The sequence below is a fragment of the Anas platyrhynchos genome, chromosome 5, assembly GCF_047663525.1.
Source record: "Anas platyrhynchos isolate ZD024472 breed Pekin duck chromosome 5, IASCAAS_PekinDuck_T2T, whole genome shotgun sequence".
Taxonomy (NCBI): domain Eukaryota; kingdom Metazoa; phylum Chordata; class Aves; order Anseriformes; family Anatidae; genus Anas; species Anas platyrhynchos.
The window spans coordinates 51,091,085-51,108,877 of NC_092591.1; the positions used below are offsets into that span (position 1 = coordinate 51,091,085).

The 17,793-nt window shown below is 36.5% G+C and overlaps 1 protein-coding gene across 14 annotated transcripts in view; it reads right to left on the bottom strand.

The window, feature by feature from the left end:
- LRRC4C (leucine rich repeat containing 4C) overlaps window positions 1-17,793 on the bottom strand; it is a 513,499-nt gene that overhangs the window by 66,865 nt on the left and 428,841 nt on the right. Inside the window, exon 2 of one of the 14 annotated variants that reach the window (XM_038180180.2) lies at window positions 16,996-17,068. The exons of the other annotated variants lie outside the window; for them this stretch is intronic. The gene's annotated coding sequence lies outside the window, so the exon portion shown is untranslated. The remainder of the gene's footprint in view (window positions 1-16,995; window positions 17,069-17,793) is intronic. 14 annotated transcript variants of the gene reach the window in all.

A 17,793-nucleotide genomic window follows, 5' to 3' on the forward strand; every position in this document is an offset into this window, starting at 1 on the left:
AACTTAAATGGAGTACGGACTCAGGAGAAAAGAACTTAGGAAAAGTAATTGGAATGGATGTAAGTACTGAAGTTTGGGGAAAAAAAAAAGCTTCACAAAATACTAATAAATAAAGTATTGGTGGTCCCCATCAAACACTGATTTAATTTGAATTCCAAGGAGATTTCAGAGTTTAGATTTCTTTACTTGGAATACAATGAAAGCAATCTTAGAAACTAAAAGTTAAGTCATAAAGGAAAAAAAAATTATATATATATACATATTTGTATCTCTTTCTTATAATCATAGAATAGTTCTTTAGAAATTAAAACTAAGTAAGAAGTCGAAATTACTATATATTTCATTCAGTTCTCATTTGCATACATTTTCCTCTTTGAGGAGAAAGGAAGAGGAAGAAATAGTCAAAAATATTGTCCTGTTGCAGCATGTACCTGCTTATTGCATTGTAACCAAAGCACAAGCTTTCACTTATTATTTCAACAATATATTTTCACTTACTAGGCTGGATGATCTATTCTACCATGTGATAACCTTTACTGCTTTTTTCTTTTTTTTTTTTCTTTTTTCACAGTGTAGCCCCAGTCAGCTTCTGAAAAACTGCAAGTTAAAAGCTTGAAGAAAATGTATCAATCTTTAAAGACAACGGTTATCTTTTCTGATGCTTTCCATGCCTAATATAACAACAAAACCTGATGTGTCTACAAGACAGAATTTTGTGGAAAGACACCAAGAAAGAACCACTGTAGGAGAGAGAAATCATATTTTACTTGAAGATGAAGAGTCAGTCCACTGTAGTTGAACCGAATTTGGCAGTTGTCTTGTCCCTGTAATTCACATAATCCTTACCACCTCTCAGGATATGTATTGTGAGTTAAGTAACTTATTGCCTCAGAAAAACAAATGACTGAGACTAGCACCTCAAAGCCATTTGTCGGAGACAGCTAAGTAAGAAAAGATTCCCTCTGTCCAGGCTCATGTTAGGGTAATCATAGGGGGCATAATACATGTTATTTGTTATATCTATTCTGTATGGATCAGGAAGGAATTTTTCTGAAAATACTTTATATGATTCTAGGAAAAAGGTTATTTTTTCCTCTTTACAGAACACTGAGAACACTTCCAAAAAGCTGTTTTAGAACTGGTTCCAGATTGGTGGTCTTCTATTTGACCAGGTGATTCTCAGAATGCTTAGGCAGTTGATAGCCAATCATAGAATCACAGAATTGAAAGGGTTGGAAGGGACGTCAAAAGATCATCAGGTCCAACCCCCCTGCCAAAACAGGTTCCTTAGAGCAGGCTACCCAGGTAGGCTTACAGACAGGCCATAAATATCTCCAGAGAAGGAGACTCCACAACCTCCCTGGGCAGCCTGTTCCAGTGCTCCGTCATCCTCACTGCAAAGAAGTTCTTTTGCATGTTGGTGCAGAACTTCCTGGGCTCCATCTTGTGACCATTACTCCTTGTCCTGTCCCTGCAAACCACTGAAAACGGGTTGGCCAAATCCCTCTGTCCCCCACACCTCAGGGATGATGAGATCACATTGATGAGATCCCCTCTCAGTCTTCTTTTCTCCAGGCTGAACGGACCCAGGTCTCTCAGCTTTTCCTCATAAGGAAGATGCTCCAGGCTCCGCATCACCTTTGTGGCCCTCCGCTGGACTCTTTCCAGGAGATCCCTGTCTTTTTTGTACCCAGCAGCCCAGAATTAGACACAGTACTCCAGGTACTCCAGTCTGACCAGGGCGGGATCAGGGCAATCCTCCAAGGAAAATGTGTGAGCGGTAAAACTGGAGTCGCAATCAAAAACTTGCCATTCTTTAATAGACATAAGGAACCAAACAAGAACCACAAAAGAGCACCAGCCCCTGGATTCTTCTGCTGCCATGTGCTGGGCCTAGGCACTTAACTACTGCTAGGAGCTGAAGGGTAGCAACAATGATTCCAACTGATGGTATACTTATGGCTAGAATAGTCAGTCAAATATGAAATATATTTATTTTTACCACACATACGCAAAAAAAGAAAAAAAAAAAAAAACAGAAATGATGTGCTTCTATTAAGGTACATAAAGAAAATAAGTTATTTTCATATAATATCACAGATTATTAATTTAAAACATAGTATGCAAAAATATAATGATTTTAGATAGTTTAAAGACTGTTCTCCGGCATTCTGTTTTTAAAAAACATACCAGAAATATTAGAAAGAAAAAAAAAAAAAGAGGAATATAAGCTTTTGGTTATCTAAACATCCAATTTACAGAAACAGACAAAGGAAGAAAAAAGAAGTATGTTTTAAGGGTTTTACATTGGCATTGATCTGCTTTTATAGGTGCAATAAACTAAATTTTGTATTTGATATAATCCAATATTGTGCACAATAATTAGATGTTAAAAAATAATAACTCCTACTTGAAAAGAACTGAATGCTTAGTTCTAAAACCATTTTCATTTGTTTAATAATCTTTCCCAAGGGCCTAAAAGGTGCTGAACAACTACAGCCTCTAATGACTTTGTAATCCAATTTTGCACTTGGCTTATTATAGCAACTTGCATTTCTCCTCTATGGCTCAACTCTGCATGGTAGAGAGATCTAGTCTTGATCCAGTAAAGCATTCTAACTACTGCAGTTCCTATACAGATCATGGAGTCTCTAGATATTTCTTTTTCAGTAAAGGTAATTAGAAAAAAAAAAAAAAGAGCAAAAGAAAGAGTCTTAACACTTCTTCCTAACGAAGAAGTGAGCTGAAAAAGGCTTATGCAAAGAAGGTAGTAAAATGAACAGATTGCAATAAATTGTTTTCCTTATGGATCAAGGCGGCATCTGAGTTGGAACTGTAACTAAATCACAATTCCCTTCTTGGGATTCTTTTTGGATATCCCTTCCCATATTGAAAGAGCTGAACAACTGTTCAGTCTAGCTTTTAATTTACTCCCATCTGTATTGCCAAGTCATGCACAATAAAATAATTTGAATTTTTAAGTTGGGTTATTCATGTGGGTATGAGTTTTATGGTCATGAACTAACCAGACTTTTTAATATGCTTTTTACTTTTGTAAATATATTTAAGTTACCATTATTTTAAGTGCTTTTTTGTTTGCTATTAATTATCAGTACGTTTCTAGCCAAGTAATAATGATTCGTAATTCTGAAAATACATGTAAATCCAGTATTAAATTTTCTTGTGCTTACACTGCCCTACACAAAAGTAAGCATGAAATTTATGCCTTTAAGGAAAAGGGCACCATTTAACATTAGTATCTCTGGGCTACTGCATCTTGATGACTCCAGAACTCCTGCAGTCCAATTTATCTGTACAATCACTCATAATAGTAGTAGAAGCTATGGGAAAAAAATCACACACAAAAATACAACTTCTCTTGAGAAAAAACACTGTATTCCTTTAGAGAAGGAAGGAGTAAAGATGAGAAGAAGTAATTAGTTGATTTACTTTATCAGGGTGCTCTATTAGGACTTGCATCGCATCTCATGTATACATATGAAAAATGAGAAAGATTACTCAATGACCTTTGATTCAACTGTTTCAGGCAGTTCTGGGACACCACAAAAGAAACCCAGCTGTTTCTTAGAATCATAGAATCATAGAATATCCTGAGTTGGAAGGGACCCTTAAGGATCATCAAGTCCAACTCTTGACACCGCACAGGTCTACCCAAAAGTTCAGACCATGTGACTAAGTGCACAGTCCAATCTCTTCTTAAATTCAGTCAGGCTCGATGCAGTGACCACTTCCCTGGGGAGCCTGTTCCAGTGTGCAACCACTCTCTCCGTGAAGAACCCCCTCCTGATGTCAAGCCTAAACTTCCCCTGCCTCAGCTTAACCCCGTTCCCGCGGGTCCTGTCGCTGGTGTTAATGGAGAAAAGGTCTCCTGCCTCTCGACACCCCCTTACGAGGAAGTTGTAGACTGCGATGAGGTCTCCCCTCAGCCTCCTCTTCTCCAGGCTGAACAGGCCCAGTGCCCTCAGCCGTTCCTCGTACGTCTTCCCCTCCAGGCCTTTCACCATCTTCGTAGCCCTCCTCTGGACACTCTCCAACAGTTTCATGTCCTTTTTATACTGTGGTGCCCAGAACTGCACACAGTACTCGAGGTGAGGCCGCACCAGCGCAGAGTAGAGCGGGACAATCACCTCCCTCGACCTACTAGCGATGCCGTGCTTGATGCACCCCAGGACACGGTTGGCCCTCCTGGCTGCCAGGGCACACTGCCGGCTCATATTCAACTTGCTGTCTACCACGACCCCCAGATCCCTCTCTTCTAGGCTGCTCTCCAGTGTCTCATCGCCCAGTCTGTACGTGCAGCCAGGGTTTCCCCGTCCCAGGTGCAGGACCCGGCACTTGCTCTTATTGAACTTCATGCGGCTGGTGATCGCCCAGCTCTCCAACCTATCCAGATCCCTCTGCAAGGCCTTTCCACCCTCATTCGAGTCCACAACTCCTCCAAGTTTGGTGTCATCAGCAAACTTGCTCAAAATACCTTCTATTCCTTATATTCCTATTCTTGACTGTACATTTGATATTAAACCTTGTTATATTTTACTTAGTGTAAAACAGAAAGACACTAACACAGTAAATTAGTTACTGTGTATGTTCTCTGTATGTTCTACTTCTTTTGAAGTAGATTTTATAAGAGAACCAGGTAAAGAATAAAGACAAAGCAGACCATGGCAATGCTGTGCATGTCACTTTAATATATTCTTACACAATAGGAATGGACTTTGACAGGATAGATGTGTTGTGTATATATAGATTGGATTTGGCAATAAATGCAATTGCGCAGTTAAACTAAACTACGTTTATCAGTTTTATTTAATAAATGTTTGCATAGCCTGTACCACAGGACTGCAAAATGATCATTCATCTTCTAGTCTATTCAAGCACACTGACATATAATCTAACAACATAATCTTTTGAAAAGGCGAATGTAAAACCAAACTACACTAATTCTTTTTTATTTGAAAGACAGCTCTGATGAAATACATGATTTACATTATGTTAGGACTCAACATTTTGTAATGTTCCAAGAGCTGAAGTCCATAAGAACTGCAGCCATTGAAATTATTTGGAAAAGGCAAACTGCACGTAAACATATCTGGATATAGATTTAGTTTTACCTTACTCGAAGAACTCAGGTTTGAGGGCTTTAGCTTTTACTGAGATATTGATGGTAGCTAATTCCCATGCCTTATAAAATACTGGAGACAAAAGAAATGAAAAGACCATAAAATTGAAACTGAGGATTGCTCATTCCAAAGCATTAATACCATATATCCTTACTCTTTAAAGAGAATTGAACTTTTAGTGCGCAACTGTCTAATATTTACTCATATCTCATTCATATTTATTTAAGAAATAGGAAACTAACTACAAAAAGCAAGTTACACTGGGCAATTTTATTGCTAGAACACAAAGTGAAATGATTTTAAAAAGAAAATTAAAATAAAAAAATAAAATACACACACACAACCCCCCCTCAGTTCTTCCAAAATATTGCAGGATTTGTTAGGATTTTTTAAATATGTATAGATTTCTACTTTGGCACTATCTTTTTGAGGGATGAGAAATGTTCAATTTATTTTCCATCTGGTAACAGGAGCTTCCTTCCACCCAAAGATGACTGATCTGCTGATCATTTTCCAATGCAAGAATGTATCACTAATTAAAGCCAGCATTCTCCATTCACTTCTGTTGTATTTAGGCAATACTTGTTCCAAAGAACGTTCTAGTTTTCACCCATATTTAGAAAAACCTATTGTGTACCACGATGAGATAGCCTGATTCCTGCCAGATATGAACAAAAAGGCAATAGAACGTTAGACAATTTTAGTCATAATGAGTCCATTCACTGGAATCACAGTTATGCAATGGTATGTTTTCATAGCATTTTGGAGTTGTGGTAGGATTTAATTTCTTGGCATTGTGGCACAATTATTTTCATCTATGGACTAAGAGGCTGGAGGGAAATCTGCCATGGTAAAATTCAAAGAAGTCCTTTAGCTTTCTACCTTCAGTCCACTGTTGAACACATACTATTAAAAGTGGAAAAATGCTGCTATTAGAGAAGTAAATAAGATGGGTTTGAAAAAACAGTAAGCACTGTAAGGGATTTTTTTCCTTTGGAAATTAGACGATTTTAGGATTTTCTCCACTCTTCATCCAAAAACAACTCTTCATCCTTTACCCTTTGGAAGGGAGTACAGGAGGACAGTGATATCTGAAGCAGATCTACTTTGTGGAATGCAGAACAAAGCAAAATGCAAAAATGCACCATCTTGTTCTCTTCATCAACTGGAGTTTATGCAGACATCTCTTAACCTACCACCCACCACAAAAATAAAGAAAAATACAGTATGTTTGGCAGATAATGTGTCAATTATTTTGTTTAAATTCCTAGACAGCTATGTCTCTGACTCATCCAATTTACTCAGTTTAATAAAATATGACCCCGTGGGAGAAGCCTGTTGCAAAATTCACCATAACTATCTTCTGCCTCCAATGTGAGAAATGAATTTTGAATGTGTGGACAATTTCTCCTTTATTTGGTTCATTAACTATTGAGGTGCCTTCTATCCTTAACATTCCAGCAACATGGAATTTAAACAATGCACAAAACTTCAACAAGGGCCTCTGAATTAATGTAAACTTTATTCAGGGCTTTTAAAACACGACGAAATAATGTTAAGGAAAAACAAACAAACAAACAACACTCAAAACCAAAGCATTTCAAACCAAAAAGACAGATTCTGTGTTAAACACAATTGTTAAAAGATACTTGATGTGCCAAGCAAAAGCAAGCACGCTAGTGCTTGCTAAATTGATAGATTTAGGTGCCTTAACTGTGTTGTTATCTCCACAGAGAACCCAAGGAAAAATAAAAATAAAAGAATAAGAATGAAAAAAGAAAGGAAATAAGAAGGAAGGAACTTATCATTACATTTTTTTCCTTTTCACCCTACCAAACATCTGACTAAATTTTGTTTTACCGAATTTTCATTTCATAAGCAGTAATTAATACCTAGGAACAGTAACATGGGAACCTGTAATGAAAATATTAAATTTGACCAAAGCCTTTTCTCAAATATGCAGTTTTTATTCATCAGAATATTTCTAATTCAGTAGGATACATGCCTTCCTATGCAAACTCATGGAAGCTGACAATGTGAGAAATCAAGACATCACCAAACCCCTTGGTTGTGCTGGAAGGTTCCTGGATCAGGGTGGTCACAATAAATTGTTCTTAGCTGTGAATTTCACTTGCTGCCTGAGGCTCTGAATCTATCGACCTCTGAGTCACATCTGAAAGTCCAAGTATTCCCTGAGGTTCTCTGCTCATTTGCATTGGAGGGAGGGTATGAGTGTCTGCATAAGAAGGGTAGGCTGAAAGGAGATTATTAGATTTTAGAGAATTTACCACCCTTCAAAAAGAATCTGTAATGCCAGTTGCTGACTTGATACATGTTAGCAATGACTAGGTAAGCAAATTCAACATAAGAGAAGCAAAGCATGCATCATCGTGATGGCTGAATACCTCCCACTAAATTTAAGGTTAGATGCATCAGGTCCCAGCATTTAAGACAGCCAAAATTATTTCAATCACATACAGATAAATATTATACTCAGTAATTAGTTGTCTAGATCTTCAACACTGAATTTATCCTAATCTTCCCCTAAGACAAAGTAAAGAAATCAGTTCCCTGGTTTCAGGAAAAAAAAAAAGTAAATCTATATATAGAGCACTGCACCTTTCATCCAGCAGTGGGAAGTGGTTCATCTACTAAATGCAAAATAAGTTGACGTCTAATGCAAACAGGAGCCCCAAAAGTTGTGAATTATGACAAAAAAAAACTTTTTATCTTTAAACCTTGTGAACTATTGCAACATCAACAGTGTCCAGGGAAAACAGGGTTTGTGCACTGTGCTCTTCAACCATTCCAGTGTATAACTTAAAAATAAATAAGTAACTATTTCAGTGTAAAATGTGTAGAAAATCTGAAAAGGTTTTACTGAATCTCTCTTATTTACTTAGAGCTAGAATGTCAAAGGGATATTTGAATATTCTTAAGTTTGAAAATACTTACTCTTAAGAGTAAGATTTGACAGGCTTGCAATCCTCCTCAACATTCAGAAGGGAATAATTTCTTGTTTGTTTGTTCAATTCAATTTATGCCTGAGGCGAAATAAGTGAGGAGGAAAAAATCACTAAGAGTCTGAATATAAAATAGTTAGCAGTATCAGGAAATTGCTGGCAGATCAGGAAAATCCTTTCTTAAGAAAGGAAGCATGAGAAAAGTTTTTGACATACGTGTCTAGAATTATTTCACTAATGGAATATTTAAGGATGAGATATACATGTTTCTTTGTTTTCCTCTCCTACTCTGCATAGAAATGTGTGTTATGTATGGCAATACTGATTGCACTAAAATTGGGTTTACAAAATGTCTTTTATTCAAGGTCCTTTCATGCAACTATGAACTAATCTCACAAAAAACTCCCCTTAAATCCTATTCCCACTTCTTAAATCATATTAAACTGTTTTTGATGTCTGAAATATTAAAACAGTTTTATCTGCATAAATTTGGAAGGTTCTTCCCTGCAATATGTAGAAGTAATTTCTCTGAAGTTACAGAGAGGTACAATGGAGTACATAGAATTTGTGTATTTTGTTTCATGCGTTAAGTCAGACGTAGGCACACAGAGACCAGAGTCAAGAAATCTCTAGAGGTGACCATTACAGTACCCAAAACTGTCCATTCTACAATATTTAAATGTCTCTCTTAATCCTGTTTACCCTTTAAAATGAATCATTTGAAATGAAGAGGGGGAAAGATCTGATATAAGATTAGATAATTTTTCTTGCTTTTGGAGCATGTGGATTTTTAAAAATTATTTGTACTGAAAAAAAACTTTATCTCTAAACCTTTCTCAAATAAGATATATTTTTTTAAACCTAGATGCCATATGTTATAATTCTTCTGAGATCTACATGACTAATGTGTGGAGATTTCTATCCCCTTCCTACACAGAGAGACTTAAGGAAGCAGGTGCTTTGCTAAATATATCAAAAAAAAAAAAAAAAAATACTATTTCCCTGCTATTTTCCTATAATGCAACCACCTGTGCAAAGAATCATCATGTTTAACACGTCATAAATCCAAATATATTCCAAAACCTTCAAGGACAATCTACGATCTTAAACACACCCATGCATACAGACAAATGAATATGGAATTTTAGTAGCAAAAGTAGTTTAAGACAAACTAGTGAAATCTGACAGCTTCACTAATACATTTTTTCCTCAATATGGAATTCCCTTATTTTTAGAGAGATGACTTCTTTCTGATCCACAGGTCTCTCCGCATAGAAGAGCAAGCAAGAACAGCACTATATCTTTCAAGTTTTTAACTTGTCCTTAAACAGAGCTATAGAAATGCTGGCTTTTCCCCAGTCCTCAGACACCGCTCCCAATTGCTGTGATCACTCAAGATAGCCCTTATCTTTCACAGACCTATGGCATGAAGCATTCCTTTTGAACTTTTGCAGGAGAAAAACAGCCTCTGAACTCTGCTACCATTGGGGAGGGATGGGTTATTGACACAAAATATCCATAAGGAACTCTAGTCTGGGAATGAGAAGCAGCCAAAAGTTAGTTTTCCCAGTATGCAAACTGAATACATATTGACCCCTGCCATCATTTGGCTGGTTCCATGGTAGGTGAATGGTTTGGAAAGAAACTGACAAGGGAATTTAGGGAGGGAATAGGAGAGAAAGAAGAGGAGAGAACATCCAAGACAATGTCTGCTAGACTTAAGCCTTGTTTTTCCAACACCGAAGCAGACACTTACTGTAATATATTAATGGAACAATGATGCAAATTTTCAGCTATATTTGATTAATTTTTTAATTTTTTATTCGATTTAAATCTAAAGGATGAACATTGCATAAAGTGTGTGTGAGAAAACGACGGATAAGTAGGAAAACGATGCCTCATGAAATTATAAAATCCTGGATGAGCTGAGAGTACAAATTAAAACATTTTAAGAACATTATCCTAGACAATCAGTTTTGTAGGATTTCAACAGTAGGGGGAAGTTACTGTTTTTTGTGGGAGCAGTAAGGGACATGTAACAATTTTCCTTGAAAATCCATGACCATGCTATTTGGGACACGTGGAAAAATGAATGAGGATTAAGGTATGAACTTTCAAAATGCTGATTACTACTACACTGACTACCCAGGCAGACATACTTATTAACGATGCCTTCATGTAATCTAATCTAACACACAGCAGCTATACCAGGACTCAGTGCAACTTCACTGCATGTTAGTATGTTATAAAATCATGCCACAGTTTTCTACCATAAGCAAGCATATGAGATAATTTAACTAATTTTCACAGTCCCTGAAAAGTAAGACTATCCATCCAAAGCAAGGGTATAATAAAGAGTGCCAAAAGAAGCATAATACAAAATAGATTATCAAGGTGGGAACTACAACCACGTCTCTAACTTCATCTTGAACTTCATAAAATTAGAAATACTTGAAAGGTCAGCGGGCTTTCTGTGGCCCCTGCAGTACTGAAAAGTGGAGACTTCCTCAACAAAGCATTGAGGTTCGAACTATCTTGTATCCCTAACTTGTACACAGTTAATTCCATCTACATTAGGAGAGCAGAAAACACTACACTTTCAGTTTTGTACTGTCTGAATATGACGATCACTCAGTGATAAACGACAATACAAGTCACACGGAGAATCAGGCCTATTAAATGTTAGTTTTTCTTTGGATAAGCTGACACAGTAAGCTGTACAGCATCTCATGAAGCCACATTACTAGAAGAATATCCTGTTACCTCATGCAGTGACAGTCCAAACATTAACTGGGAGACAATTCAGTTGAGTAACAAAGAACATACCACTGTTTTACATTTTCATTAGCTGCAGTAGATATACACAGAATGGGTGTAGAGCAGTAAGTAAGGGAAGGAATTATAGTTTAGAGCAATTGAATATATTTACCTCCAAAGGAATGCCCTTTGCTGCCTGAGAGAATACTTTCTCACAGTCCCTGACCTCTCAAAATAACTATATTCAGTTGTAACAATCAAATTGTGTACTACTTCAGGAGGGCTCCTGAATGCTGCAAACAGTTTACACACACACAAACACACACAAATTGGCTTGGATTATGAAAGATACTATGAAACTCAAAAGTAAGCAGAGAATGTGACCACTGATCTCACCTGAAAATATGAAATATGTATCTGTGTTTTAGATTTCCATCAGTAAATTTTTCTGAAAAGCTTGGAACAAATCTTAAACTTGAAATCAAGGGAAGAATAATTAGAAATATGAGAAAACAGCCCACAGAGACTGCACACAATTGTAACTTATATCACCAAAAGCTAATATGCTGACAGATGCAGGGTCAAACTGACTTAATTCTTTCCTCTTCTCAGTTGTTCTGTCAATGCAGGTACACATATTAGCAAAAGAAGCAAACAAGAAAAAAAAGTCCCAAAATTGAGTTCTTTTATGAAGATAGAAAAATATATTTCTAGCCTAAAATGCTTCAATGCCATTCACAGCAAGATAAAAATACTAACAGAATAATGTTTACTGGCCTATAAGCAGAGAGAAACAGGGAGAAAGGTAAAACAACTTTGACACCTCTATATTTAGTACCTATTGCAAGGCAGACATGCTTGTTGATGACAGGATTGGAAGCCTGAATGAATGCCCAGGCTGCATTCCTTCTACGTGCAGAATCATAGGCATAGGTACAGGGACCTCAGAAACAGCTAGTCTGCCTTACTAAATATCACAGTACAGCAAACTCAGTAATACATACGTCCTTACAACACTTTTCCACAAAGAAAACCAATTTATGAACATGGAATCCAAGAGATGGCGAAAATGGGACTTCTCCAAGCAGCTTTTAAAATAGTGAATTACATTCACCATTAGAAATCTATTTTATTTTCTAATCTGAATGTATGAGACCACAGCTTCCAGCTATTGCTTCTTCTTCTTATATTTGCTATATTAGAAAACTTTGAAACATCTAAAACCTTTTCCTTTATCACTCAGCATTTTTGTGTCTCTTCTTTCATTTCAACATATTTTTGAAAACGTTTACAAACTGAAATGTACATACCATTCATGTTTTCCTGTTGAAATCATTATTCTATTTCTCTGCTTATTTATCAAATGGTACAACATACATGTTTTTTAAACACAGGATCACTCTGGGAACTCATGTAGAATTTCTTGTCTTTTATGACCTCAAATAATTTTCAGAATTGCTTTTACAGATGAATCATAGAATCATAGAATATCCTGAGTTGGAAGGGACCCTTAAGGATCATCAAGTCCAACTCTTGACAGCGCACAGGTCTACCCAAGTTCAGACCATGTGACTAAGTGCACAATCCAATCTCTTCTTAAATTCAGTCAGGCTCGGTGCAGTGACCACTTCCCTGGGGAGCCTGTTCCAGTGTGCAACCACTCTCTCTGTGAAGAACCCCTTCCTGATGTCCAGCCTAAACTTCCCCTGCCTCAGCTTAACCCCGTTCCCGCGGGTCCTGTCGCTGGTGTTAATGGAGAAAAGGTCTCCTGCCTCTCGACACCCCCTTACGAGGAAGTTGTAGACTGCGATGAGGTCTCCCCTCAGCCTCCTCTTCTCCAGGCTGAACAGGCCCAGTGCCCTCAGCCGTTCCTCGTACGTCTTCCCCTCCAGGCCTTTCACCATCTTCGTAGCCCTCCTCTGGACACTCTGAATGAATGAATGTCCCTCATTCATCTATATTTGCCATTCTTATACATAACATTTTGTATCCATATCACTCTGCATACCTGTAATTTACCATGCTGTTAATACTTACTGTTACAAGGAAAAACTTCTCAATCCATGTGACTTATATCACTTCTTAAAGCTGTTTACTGATTAAATAATGTTATTAGCTATCAGTCATTGTTGGTACATGATCAGCAATACAACAGGTAAACCGCAACACTGAACACTTAAAAATGATAATAAACCCCTAAAAAACTTGTAAACACCCCTACAGTTAAATCCCTCAAATAATACCACACAGATACTCTCATAAGCCATGTGGGTTACAAGCATATCCCCACTTCAGAGCACACAGGCTCCCCTGCTTGCTCATTCCTCCTCTTGAGATATGAGTGGTCCAGCTCTGTGTGGTCCTGTCCCACTTGCTGCTATCCACTAATGCACTTGCTGGGGAGAAAACGTTCATGGTTCACCCATGAATTTGCAAAGTGTAGTTACCTGCTTGTGACATCCTGTTCTGTTCAGCACTCCGCTAGCTGAATGCTAGCTCATTGTTAATATACAGTGCAGAAGCACCTAGGTCAGATCTAGCCAAGATCACAATGACACGGGGATACTTTTTGCAGTGTCAAGCCAGTTTCTTGTTCTGTTTCTCTCACCTGCCCAGCCACTCACCCTGACAAAGTTTCATGCTTCTTTTACACAAGCTGATCCCTTTGTTTAAATTTTTGTTTATAGTTCTTCTCTTTAGCATTATCATTATGGGGAAATGCCCTTTCAGTTTGCTTTGTGTATCTCATTCATTTGGTTTACCCTCACATTGTCATCCTAACAGCTGTTCTTATCCAAGCCATTTGACCAGCTGTGGGCCCTATGCTTACATTAAGTGCAATTTTCTGTCAGTGAAGTTAAGTGTAATCTTCTGTCAGTGATCTGTCTAGATCATTGATACAAGTATTGTAAGAGTTACAAACCCTGTAGAATATATTAAAATATACATATATTCCCCCATGATATTTATTTCTGACCAATACTGATTTCTAATATCTGACCAGTCCTTCGAAGCTATTTAATGAGTATCCTATGCAGTCCAAAGTTTTAACTTTACTATATATTCACAGTAACTTCTATCTGTGAACCTTGCAGTGTCATCAGTCACACTGTTTGCTTGATAGATTTATTTATTTATTTATTAACTTTAGGCCATCAAACATTTCTCTTTAACACATTTAACAGTTAAATATTTAAACATAATAGTTAAACATCTAACAATTACCATCAAACATTTCTCTTGCTTTAATTCTCTACCAGCTGAATCCTGTGTTACATTTTCTGTTATTTTGCCTAAAATTTATGCAAGACAAACTGGTAAATGATTACCAAGGTAATCATTTGTACTTATGTCATTGGAATATTGTCTAGAGAGACACTCTGAAATAATCTTCAGAAAAAAATATAACAGGACTGTTGATTTTAAAATATTTACCTCTAATAAATAATTTCCAATTTCTTTTCACTTGCCTTTTCTTTTCAGGGTAAGAATTTTTAATCACAATTTTTCCAGATGCAGAATGGAAATTTTAATTGAAAAATTCTGTCATTTCTGCATCACTACTGTCAATAACTCTTCATAAGATGTCTGCAATTAAAGCAGCACTAAGAACAGCAATAAGAACAATACCTCATTTGTAAGTATATTTCAGCCTACCATCCAACCTCACCACTTCTTTCCTATTAAAATTTTTTAGGATTTCTTTGGTAAATTGTTTTAATAGCTATATTCACTTTAAAACATATTATTTATATGGGCTGTTGCCTTTTTTTTTTTTTCTTTTTCTTTATTTTCTCTCTACTATATAAAAGTTTGCTTTGACGTTGGCTTAATTCTTAATTTTTGGCTTCATTTTCCCTTGTATCAAAGACAACATGAACTCTTCTATGATTTGGGTTTTTCTCTGGCAAAACAATACATTCCTAGAAACAATCCAGTTTTTATTCACTGATGTCTGCTTAAATGTTCTTTTCAATCTATTTTCCAATATTTTCCTTAGGTTTAGAAGAGAAATCCTTCTGAAGCACCATTACTGGCTGCATTTTATCTTTCATTTAGTATAGGCAACCATCAATTTCATCTTTCTTTGCCACAATGAAAGATTATATAGGTGATGCCTTAAATTAGACAATGCTTTTTGTAATGGGAAATTATTATCTATAGTTCTCTGCAGTACTTAATGACATTTTACTACAGCTCTGAGATTTACATACATACTCCAAAAATTGAAATTTCCCATAAAAAAAGACAATTATTTTTTCCACAAGTTATAAAAAGGTACGTAAGGACTAAGTTATCCTCTGCTATGGCTTGATTCAGCAGTCTTTAACAAATACCTCCAGACCTTTACTTAATGTATATTTCTCAATTTTCAGGGCCAGACTACTCAGTGAAACACATTACAGAAAGAGAGATATCAACACAAACATTCACTGAAGGTGAGGCTTTTCGACCTCTTTCCAGTCCAAAAGAGAAATCCATTATGGTTTTAATTCTCTGCATCATATACAGTCAAAATTCACACGGGCGTTAAATGCAATAAAACTCTTATTGAAGAGAGACTGTGCACTGCATATGAGCAACTTGAAAGGCTAACGGGGTCATCATCCTTCCCCTTTAGTAGATTTGCCATCAACAACCCTAACAAAAATGAACCTCGTTTCTTTAAATGATGGAACAAATATAAAAGCTTGCCTCTGGAAAAATAATATATAACCACTTGTAGAAGAACCTGCCTCTCAAATAAGGGCTCACAAATACAGTACTGGCAGAGAAAATTCTTGTAAAACCAAACAGCTAAGTAAAAAACCCGTAGCACAACATGTATGCCCCTTGGCAAAGAAGCTCATGGAATTTAATATTTTTTTGCACACTTCATTTGAAATCTGCATGCATTGAGGGAGGAAAAGCTATGGTTCCTTAAGTTAGCCCTTTTCTAGCCTTGCACATCCCTCTCCTGTAGCTTTTAAAGGTGAACTCTCTTTTTGTTGTTGTTATTGTTATACTTATTAGAACATGTCACAATATTTAGTTATTGATGTGAATATGTAATGCAGAGAGTTTACACCAACACCAAATTCTCCTGGTAATAAGTGACTAAGAATTCGGCCCTAAAATATGACATTTTGCAAAATATAAAAAAATCTTTTTTTTTTTCTTCTTTTTAATATAACTTGAAGTTTTGCTATGGCAGTAACAGGGACTAGATTATTTAATTAATCCATCAATTATTACATTCCCACCTGGAATGTCATCAGGGGCTATGAGGGTAATCTGGAACAATGTAAAATTTAGACAGTTTATCAATTCAAATATCAATTCAAAATGGCATTCAGATCACCTTTTTATGCCTATGAATATAAATCCTTGCCCTATTGTTTCTTTATGAAACTGAACCAGGTTTTATGCTTAATTTAGGGGAAAAAAAAAAAAAAAAAAAAAAAAAAACAGAGTAGGATCAGTCCTGCTGCAGTCATTACTAAGGCTCCAATTTAGATTAGTTGGAACAGAACTGCATTTATCTTTGCATAAGGACAGACGTGAGGAGAAAGAAATGTAAAATGTATGAAACTGTTTGCATGGAAGGGTTACTATACAACAGACTAAATTCTACATGTTGCAGTGTTGCACTAGAACAGAAAAATATGCATTAGCATATTAAAATTAAAACATTATTTTTAACTCATTCTCCACAAGACAGAATTCCCTCACAAAAAAAGGAAGATTATACTTCCCGCCTTTTCCACCTTCTCACTAGTAGTTGGTTTTGGAGATTAAAAGGAAAGTAAAATGTTGGTCTATAGTTTTGGTCTATTTAGTCTATATAGAAGGCCCAATAATGTCAAAATTTTCATCCTAAATTCCTTACATCAAATTCCAGTCAAGACAGTGGGCTTCAGTAATTTGATGAGTAAACAGAAGCACAATGAATGGTAAGTGAGGTGATTATCTCCATCCCCATATCACACTTGGCCACCCTTTTGGTCATCTCAGAGATGCTGAGGACAAATCAAGGTATATTAAAATAATTAGTGCCTACTCTAGGTCTTAAGGCAGTCTTTTGCTTAAGGAAAAGAAAACCTGAAACAAAACTGCAAGGAAACCTGCAATGTTATCAGTTATGTTACACTCACCCCATCAATAAACAACAGCTTCTTTATGTTCTTGGTTTTATTTCCTACGTAATACGTCACATGAGTGAAGAGGCTGTTGACATGAAAGTGAAGAAAGATTTGTAGGCAGAAATAAAACATGCTGCAGATACAAACTACATTAATAGTGTGTTTGTCTGTTTGTTTGTTTTAAATTACCAACACTGCCTTTTGGGATTTGGTCTGGCTCTTAAAACAATCATTCTTGTATGCATAGTGAAGAAAAAGTACCAAGACCTAGGCTTCTAGGACATCAGCTCATATTATAGGGTCCACACAAACATAAAGGGAAACCACATCCACATTTCTGAGGGTTATTTTAATGCACAGGGACTGTATGGATCCCATAGCTGCCAAATAAAAACCAGAAAAGCAAAAGAAAATCCCTTTAAACACAAATGACCTATCTAAATACCCTGAATTGATGCTGGATTTGCAGACAAAAACTCATTCATTTATTTATTTTGCTGCACTACTCCTAAAGTAAGCTTTAAGTAGTTGCATGTGAAACCTCATTTCTGGAGAATTATCTTTCTTCTTCTTCTTCTTTGATTTGGGGTTGGTTTGTTTCCCTTTTTAATTCTGCTGGTTTTCTTGTTACATTGCACCCCCACAGTCCTGACATAACAAGTACAAGCTCTGCAGCAAATACTAGGGAAGACTTTATTCTGTGGTCTGATACTGCCTCTCTCCCTTTCACAAGCAGCAAGGGTAAATCTTGTCTTGGCATTGTGAAAACAGAATTTCACGAGTTCTTACAGTGGTGCGAGCATTTCAATC